This window comes from Choloepus didactylus, chromosome 5 (genome assembly GCF_015220235.1).
Source record: "Choloepus didactylus isolate mChoDid1 chromosome 5, mChoDid1.pri, whole genome shotgun sequence".
NCBI classification, from domain to species: Eukaryota; Metazoa; Chordata; class Mammalia; order Pilosa; family Megalonychidae; genus Choloepus; species Choloepus didactylus.
In genome coordinates this window covers 139418617-139427605 of record NC_051311.1, presented here as the reverse complement: position 1 = coordinate 139427605, position 8989 = coordinate 139418617, and positions in this window count along the sequence as shown.

Below are 8989 nucleotides of genomic sequence, written 5' to 3'. Positions count from 1 at the left end.
AAAGTCAAGTAAATATGAAAGTAGGCATCAGTAGAAAAATTGAGGAACAAAACAGGTGTAAGACTTACAAAGATTAAATAGCAAAATGGCAGAAGAAAGTCCTGCATTATCAGTAGTGACTTTAAATGTAAATGGAGTAAACTCTCCAGACAAAAGGCAGATATTGGCAGAATGGATAAAAAGAGCATGACCAAGTATATACAAGAGACTCACCTAAAATTCAAAGATATACGTAGGTTGAAAGGAACCACATGAGTGGTAACCAAAATAGACCTGGGATAGCTATACTAATATCAGATAAAATAGGCTTTAAGTGAAAAGTTCTTATGAGGGACAAAGATGGTCATTATATACTGATAAAGGGGTCAATATTCAACAAGAAGCCATAACTTAATAATTATAAAAATATACATACCTAACAGCAGAGCCCCAAAATATATAAAGCAGATACTGACAGATTTGAAGGGAGAAATAGATCATTCTATATTAATAGTAGGAGATTTTAACACACCACTTTCAATAATGGATAAAATATCTAGACAGAAGATCAATAAGGAAGTGCAAGACTTGAACAACACTTTCAACCAACTAGATCTGACAGACATGTATAGAACACTTCATCCAACAAGAACAGAATATACATTCTTCTCAAGTGCACATGAATCATTCTCCACATTCTCCAGAATAGACCATATCATAGGCTAAAAAAAAAAAGTCTCAATAAATTAAAAATATTGAAATCATGGAATGTATCTTCTCAGGCCATAATGGGATGAAGTTAGAAATCAATAACTGAGGAAAAATGGAGAATTCACAAATATGTGGAAATTAAACAAACAATGGGTTAAAGAGGAAATCACAAGGGAAATTAGGAAATATCTTGAAGTGAATGAAAATGAAAATACAACATACCAAACTTATGGGATGCAGCAAAGGCATTGCTGAGAGGGAAATTTATAGCTCTAAATTCTTACATTAAAAAAAGAAGAAAGATTTCAAATCAGAGACCTAACCTGAAAGCTAGAAGTAGAAAAAGAGGCACGAACAAAACCCCAATGTTAGTACAAGGAAGTAAATAACAAAGATTAGAGTGGAGATAAATGAAATAGAGTAAATATAAAACAACGGAGAGAGTTAAAAAAAAAGTTGGTTCTTTGAAAAGATCAATATAATTGATGAGCCTTTAGATAGGTGGATGAAGAAAGAAATAAGAGAGAAGACACAAATGACCAAAATCAGAAATGAAAAGGGGACATTACTCCCAACAGCACTGAAATGAAAAAGTCCATTAAGAGGATACCATGAACAACTGTATGCCAAAAAAATTAGATAACCTAGATGAAATGGAAAAATTCCTACAAACACACAAAAACTACTTACTCTGACTCAAGAAGAAATAGATCTCAGCAAACCTATAACTAGTAAAGAAATTAAATCAGTAAACAAAAACCTCCCAACAAAGAAAAATCCTAGGGAAAAAACCTCCCAACCAAGGCCAGACAGTTTCACAGGGAAATTTTACCAAACATTCCAAGAAGAATTAAAACAAATTCTGCTCAAACTCTTCCAAAATATTGAAGAGGAGAGAACACTCCCTAATGCATTCTATGAGGCCAACATCCTCATACCAAAGTCAGATACAGATACCATGAGAAAAAAAAAAATTACAGACCAATATCTCTTATGAATATAGATGCAAAAATCCTCAACAAAATTTTATCAAACTGAATCCAGCAGCACATTCAAAGAATTATACACCATGGTCAAGTGGGATTTAGCCCAGGTATGCAAGGGTGGTTTAACATAAGAAAATCAATTAATGTAATACACCACATTAACAGAATGAAGGTTAAAAAAACTCCACCAAAAAACAGATGATCATCTCAGTTGATGCAGAAAGGCATTTGACAAAATCCAGCATCCCTTCTTTATAAAAACACTCAGAACACTAGGAATGGAATGAAACTTCCTCAACATGATTATACTTAAAAGTGAAAGACTGAAAGCTCTCCCTTTAAGATGAGGAACAAGACAAGGATGGCACCGCCACATTATACAGGAAGTTTTAGCCAGAGCAATTAGGCAAGAAAAAGAAATAAAAAGCATCCAAATTGGAAAGGAAGAAGTAAAACTTTCCCTATATGCAGACGATATTCTCCTACATACAGAAAATCCTGAAAAATCCACAACAAAGCTCCTAGAGCCAAGAAATGAATTCAGCAAGTTGGTGAGGTACAAGATCAACACCCCAAAATCATTAGTGTATCTGTTGATACACTGGTGTATTGATGCATTAGTGTATCTATTGATATACACTATTGTGAATGAAAATCAGAAGAAATCAAGAAAAAAATTCCATTCAAAATAGCAATTAAAAAAATCAAACACCTAGTCATAAATCTAACAAAGGATGTAAAAGACTTGTGCTCAGAAATCTAAGAAATCAAAGACCAAAATAAATAGAAGAACATTTGTGTTCATGGATTGGAAGACTAAATATCATTAAGATGTTAATTCTACCCCAGGTGATTTAGAGATTCAACACAATCCCAATAAAAATTCCTATAACCTTCTTTGCAGAAATGGAAAAGCCAATCATCAAATTCATTTGGAAAGGTAAGGGGTCCTGAATAGCCAATGCCATCTTGAAAAAGAAGAACAAAGTCAGAAGACTCACATTTTACAATCTTAAAACTTATTACAAAGCCACGTAATCAAAATACCATGACACTGGACAAGGACAGACAAATAGACCAATGGATTTGAATTAAGAGTTCAGAAATCAACCCTCACATTTATGGCCAACAGATTTTTGACAAGGTGGCAACGACCACTCAATTGGGAAAGAATAGTCTCCTCAACAAAGGGTGCTGGGAAAACTGGACATCCATATGCAAAAGAATGAAGGAAGACCCTTATCTAATACCATGTACAAGAATCAATTCAAAATGGATCAAAGACCTAAATATAAGAACTAAACTATCAAAATCCTAGAAGAAAATGTAGGGAATCATCTTCAGGACCTTGTGTTAGGCAATGGCTTCTTAGACTTCACACCCAAAGCACAAGCAACTAAAGAAAAAATAGATAAATGGAAGCTCATCATACTTAAAAACTTGTGTCTCAAAGGAATTTATCATGAAAGTAAAACAACCTACACAAGAGGAGAAAATATTTGGAAATTACATATCTGATAAGGGTTTAAATCCAGAATCCATAAAGAAATCCTATAACTCAACAACAAAAAGATAAACAAACCCAATTTAAAAATGGCAAAAGATTTGAATAGACATTTTTCCAAAGAAGATATCCATATGGCCAAAAGCACATGAAAAGATGCTCAGCATCATTAGCCATTACAAATCAAAGGTAATGCAAATCAAAACCACAAGATACCATTTCACACCCACTAGAATGGCTACTGTTAAAAAAACAGAAAATTACAAGTATTGGGTGGAGAAATAGAAACACTTATTCGTTGCTGGTGCGAATGTAGAATGGTGCAGCTGCTGTGGAAGACAGTTTGGCATTTCCTTAGAGTTAAGTATAGAATTGCCATATGATCCAGCAATCTCACTTCTAGATACATACCCAAAAGAATTGAAAGCAGGGACTTGAACAGATATTTGCACACTCATGTTTTAGTGACATTATTTCACAATTGCCAAAAGATGGAAGCAACCCAAGTGTCCATTAACTGATGAATGGGTAAACCAACTGTGGTATATACATACAATGGAACATTATTCATCCATAAAAAGGAATGAAGTTCTGATACATGCGACAACAAGGATGAAACATGAAGACATGTTGAATGAAATAAGCCAGGCACAAAAGGACAAATATTGTATGATCTCACTGATATGAAATAATTAGAATAAGCAAACTCATATAGAATATAGGATAACAGAGGGCAGGGTGTGGGTAGAGAATAGGGAATTAAGGATTAACATGTACAAAGTTTTCCATTTTGGACAAAGGAAAAGTTTTGGTAATGGATGGTGGTGATGGTATTACAACATGGTAATGTAATTAACAGCACTGTATTATATATTTGAATGTGGTTAAAAGGGGGAAATTTTAGGTCTTATATATGTTACTAGAATAAAAATTAACACACAAAAAAATCCATGGAATTGTAGGATACAAACAGTGAACGCTAAGTGAAATTATGACTATAGTTAATAGTATTATTATAAAAATATTTTTTATTGAGTTGTAACAAATGTACCACACCAATGCAAAGGGTTAATAATGGAGTGGTATGTGGGAACCCATTATTTTACACATGATTTTTCTGTAAATACACTACTTTTCTAATTAAAAACAATTAAGTATATTTCAGATAGCATCCTCCATGTCGAGCAATGCTACTTCTAGCACATGGAGACATGAACTAAAATGTTCATTGAAGCTTTGTTTTCAATAGGAAACAATCTAAGTACCTACCAGCAGAAAGAATAAATAAGGTATGTTTGAACAGTTAAAATGGATGAAGTAGATCTAACTATATCAACATGATGCATTTCAAAATCATCTCCTGAGGACAAAAAGGTAAGTTGTAGAAAGACAGTATCGAGTATGATACCATTTTCATAAAGCATGGTATGCATTGAACTTACGTAAGGAGAGTATAAAAATGTGCCAAGGAATGAGGAAGAAGACAGGAGAATGGGATCAAGGGCTTTAACTGATCCTGAATTTTTAAATTGTGTTAATATAATGCAGTAAGGCAGACGTGAAGATTTTAAAGAGCTGAGCGACGGGGTCCTGGGCATGTTCATCAGGGACCTTGGCCATGGGCAATATGTCACATGCTAGCTAGTTTCAGCAGAAGGGGATTTATTACAAGGCATTGGGTAGCTTACTGAAGTGTAGGAATGATTTGGATTGTTGACAGTATTGGAAGCCAGACGGTGGATGAGATTGCCCGGGGAGGAGGAGAGAAGCAGCCTTGGAGGGTGCCTCGAGGGACTCGGGCTGCTGTTGTAGAGGAAGGAGCGATAGGTGGAGGAGTTTGAGCAGAGGATGGAGAAGGGGGTGTCCTCACAGCAGCCAAGAAAGAGGGGTTAGGGAGTGGTCAACTGTTTCAGCTACTACGAAGCTAAATGTGGTGGTTTGAAGCTATGTGTACCTTAGAAAAAACATGTTCTGAAATCCAATCCATTCCTGTGGGTGTGAACCCATTGTAAGTAGGAGATTAGATGAGGCTACTTCAGTAAAGGCGTGACCCACCTCATGCAGGATGGGTCTTAAGAGAGACCGGTATCATGAGAGGGAGAGAGGGAGAGAGGGAGAGAGAGGGAACGCACCACAGAAGCAAGAAGCTTTGTCAATGAAACACGGAAGAGAAGGGAGAGACCAGCAGATGCTGCCATGTGCCTTGCCATGTGGCAGAGGAACCAAGGATCGCTGGTAGCCGCCTTTGGCAAGGCAGCGTCGACTAGATGATGCCTTGATTTGGACTTTTTCCCAGTCTCAGACCATAAGCAAATAAATTCCCATTGTTTAAGCTGCACTGTTTCATGGTATTTGCTCTGAGCAGCCTAGGAAACTAAAACGCCAAGTAAGCAAAACCTGAAGCCACGAGGAGGCCGTTAATGACTCTGGGAAGGGCACCTGCAACAGAGTGTGAGCACAGAAGCCCATCACGGTGGGTGTAGGGTGTGTGTGACGGGCTCCATCTCTGCTCCCACCCGGTCTGCGCTCAGCGATAACCCTGTGAGATTGCTGGGTCAAGCAGGCAGGCAGTATTTTTCACGTTTCAAAGCTTCCAACCTGAGTCTCAGAGATGTTAAAAGCCTTGATCTGTGACTGAGCCAGGCCTTGTGATGCTAAACCAGTGCTCTGGTAGGGATACCCCACTGCTTTCTACTATAGCGTGCTGTTGATAACAGCTGTGGCTCAGCTTCAAAAGCTCCTTGGGCAGTTAACTGCTAAAATTCCCATAGCTCCCTTATTTGCTACTTTACCGGCAAGCAATGGTGCCTTACAACTGCTAAAAAGGATACTGATGGTCCAGGTAGTCTCATAAAAATTTCCATAAGCTGTTGATTTTTTAAAAAGCATTTGCATGCATACTCTGTGCCCCAAATGCTATGCTGAGTGATTTACATAGATTATCCTATTTAAGCCTCACAATAATTTCATAAAATAGGAGCTGGTATTAGTTAATTTTAATGACAAGGAAATTGAAGCTTAAGAAGTAAAGTGACTTTCCCTAAATGACACTGTTAGAAAGTGATGGAGACGGGAGTTAAGCAGGAGGGCTGTCTGGACACATTGTCCTAGATCCTAGACAAATAAAGTTAGCACTAGCTGTATAGCCTTTGAGTCAACCAGAGAGAGATCTTCAGATACTCCAAACTGAGTTATTTTGAGGCTTCATCATTCCTACTGCATAAAAGGAGAAAGAAGATGGTGAAGATTAGGTGAGTTAAATATCTTTACCTCCAAAGATAAAGTCCCTGCCTAAGGAGGAACCCTCAGAAACTGAAGGGGTCTCTGATATTGAGTACAGCTGCAAATGATGTATGAGAGTCAATATGCATTTTTAGTCAATATTATATTTCAGTCAATATGCCCTCAAATATTTGTAGAAGGATTACGTCATTAGTTTAGAACAGGTGGGGGTGCCTATTGTGAGCTAGGTGCTGAGCTCATTAGATGCTGGGGTAGAGTGAGCAAAATAGAGCAGATTCCTGCTCTCCTGAAGCTGACAGTTTAGGCAAATATTATAGGCTATATAATAGGATATTATATTATATTAGGATAGAGTTGATACAATGGTTATAGGGGTAAGACCTATGGACACCTTGGTCACTGAGGGTCACATAGGGTGGGATTTATGGTGTGTGTGTGGGGGGTGTTCTTTGCAGGCTCTGAGAGTTTGAACAACCTCCTCAGTGCTGCCGAGTTGTTGCCTTCTTCTTTGCCAATATATCCTGATTTTCTTCACATATCCAAACATCTTGGAGAAGGGAGATTGCTCCCCAGCTCAGGTGTAATCCTGCTTTGTCTAACCCAGTGGTCTCAAATTTATCCTGCATTGGAGTCACCTGGAGGATTTGTTTAGAAAAACAAACAAACATTGCAGGGAGCTACTCCCTGATTCAGTAAGTCAGACCTGAGTCTTTGCATTTTTAACAAGTCTCAGTTGAGGGTTTTGCTGGTCAAGGGCCCATACTTGGTGAACTCCTGATCTCAACTAATCCTGGTAACCCAATCCCCTTGCTTTGAGGATATGACATCATTCTGTCCAATGAGATTGGAGGGAGTGAATGTAAGGGGACTCCTGGGGAAGGTTTCCTTGCTGTTAAATAGGACACACAGGAAGAGAGAGGCATTGTCCTGTTTGTCCTTGAAGCACCTTCTCAAAACCACGAGAGTCAAAGCCTGAGGGAGAAAGTCAGCTGAGGATGGCAGAGTGGGAATGAAGAATCATCCATGGAGACAGCCTACATTTGGACTTCTAGCTGTGATAATAAATGTCCCCATTGTTTAATCCTTTGGTGTCAGAGTTTTATGTTATGTGCAGCAGAAAATATCCTGACTGTTGCATCTACCACTTCTTGTGTTATTGTCTCCTTATTGATACGTCAGTAATCCATGCTGAAGAAGCTTCTATGTGTGCACCTGGTATGATACTGGCTTTGCCACATTGAGACTGTCATTCTACATTTTGGAAACAGGTGAGGAGTGGTCACCTTGACCCATTGAAGAGTTATGAACCAGTTGGCTCATGAAGACCTCAAGGATTTTAGCACTGACCCAAGGAAAAGGAAAAGAACCATTCTCTCTTCCCCCTTCAAACACACATACATTCTGCACATTTATGCATGTATAATCCTGTCTGTCCCTCTTGATGTGTGGCACTAAAGTTTGTCCTTATGAGGACTTGCTACAGGTCGCCCCTGTTTGGACTTCGAGTCTGAACTTGCTTTCCTCAGTGGACTTGCACTTGACCTGACTCATGGAGTGCCGTATATCCTCTGGCAGGAACCCCTGCTCCAGCTCCATGGCTTCCCATCCCCACACCTGCCAACTGATGGACTAAGCTCGGCCTGCTCCATCTGGCAGGGGATTGGTTTAGGAAGGATGAGACTTTGTAGAATAATTAACATTTGTGCATTACTGTACAGTTTACTTTGAGCTTTCATTTTCACATTCAGGCTCTCAATTGATCCTTAAAAGAACTCTGAGAGGGTGGGAGGGCGTTTTTTTTGTTATTTCCATTTTCAGATTAGGGAATCAGACAAACTAATATCGCATTTATTTCACACATTAGGATATAGGGAAAAATGGTATCGTGCTTATCAACTAGAGTGACCAAAAATCAGTTACAGTTACACTTGCTTAACTTTTAAGATGGTTTTGAAGCATAAGATTTTATAAGAAAGTCTACAATTTTTGGCAACAATGAAATATATGAAAAAAATTTGCTCCCATAGGTGATATACTATACATATGAGGTTTATAAGCCTCTTTTTCTTAGTCAAGCTTGATTACAGGCTCTCTCTTCTTTTCTCACCCCATTCACCCAGGAGTGTTCAGCAATGTGTCTTTTTCACCACATCCTCCCCACTGAAATGTTCTTACTAAATTACCAGTGACCTCTTAATTGCCACATCCAAAGGGGAACTCATCACCTTGTCACCTTTCAGCAAGCATTTGGCCCTGGTGGCCCTCCAGCCCTGAGTTGAGTCTTCTCCTGCTTTTATCTTACATTCCTGACTCTCCTTCTCTGATTATTCCTGGTCTTCCTTAGGAAGTTCTCAAAGTTTACCTGTTCCTTAGATTTTGTTCTTACACAGGGGCCTTCCATACAATCTGAGTGAGTCACATCAGCTCCAGCTTGTCCCTCTCTCCTGAGCTCCGAGACCACATGTTCAACAGCCCACCAGACATTTCCACCTGGGTGAGCCACTGGCACGGTAACTCACCACATGCAAAATGAACCCTGCGGCACCTGCTCCTCTTCCTATATTTT